This window comes from Natrix helvetica (assembly GCF_964273705.1).
Source record: "Natrix helvetica genome assembly, chromosome: 1".
NCBI classification, from domain to species: domain Eukaryota; kingdom Metazoa; phylum Chordata; class Lepidosauria; order Squamata; family Natricidae; genus Natrix; species Natrix helvetica.
In genome coordinates, this window is record NC_138548.1 from 340,334,197 (window position 1) to 340,335,285 (window position 1,089).

Sequence of the window (1,089 nt, forward strand, 5' to 3'; positions counted from 1 at the left end):
CAGAGAGAATCTGGTTGGAACCTGTCTTATTGGAATTATCAAACTACATCTACCTCAGAGATAGTTTGCTCTTTGTTGTTGAAGTGCGTACTGCTACCATGCCCAAATTGAAAACGTGCTCTGAGGCCTTCAGAAAGGTGCTTTAGAGCATGGGAAGAGGTTTTTAAAAATTGCCAATTAGACACCAATTATTCCACTGCTTGTAAGATAATCTATAATAGAGATTTCAAACTGTTAACTTGCCCAGGCCAGGCTATGCCATTAAGTTCAGTCCAAGAGCAGAATGCAAGCTGTTGAAAGATGTCTCTAGGGACTCCAGAATTTCACCACATGACCATCAGGTCACTCTTACCACTATTGTTGTTGAAGTGTGTGAGCCTATTGTTACAAAGCAGTTGCACAAATTAGATCTACGCAGGTGATGTACCAGGATGAAACTGTTGGAACACTTAGGCAAAGTTCAAGACTTCAGGTACAATGTGCTTTGGACAGATGAGGCAACAGGACCAGAAGACATGTTTTATAAAAACCAAAGAACCTGATGCCAACTATAAACCATGTTGGTGGAAATGTTATGGTTCGGGCTGCCTTGCTGCGTAACAGCCTGCACAGCTTGTCATCCCAGAAGATACTATGGGTTCTTCATTGTACTAGACCGTGCTTGAGGATAATGCGAGGCCATCTGTCAGAAAACTGAAGCCGAACAGAAAGTGGACCTCACAGCATGACGACTCTATAAACATTCCAGTTAATTAACCAAGGAATGGCTGAGAAAATAAATTAATGGGAGCGTTCTAAAATGGCCAACTCAAATCTGGGGTCCAAAACCCATCAAGATGCTATCAAGTGATTTTAAAACAGGCTATGTATGCAAGAAACTCCTCAAGCATTACACCTAGGCAAAGTCTGAAAAGCTGGAAAAAATTCTCCATGAAAGAGTGAGAAAAATTACTCTGTGGATGTCAGAAACTGGGAAATGGTTATATGAAATGCTTACTTGAGGTTGTTTCTGCCAAAGGAGACAATACCTGGGATAAGAACCAAGACTGTTGGTTGCCCCCCCCCCCCCCCCGAAAGAAATGGCATGTC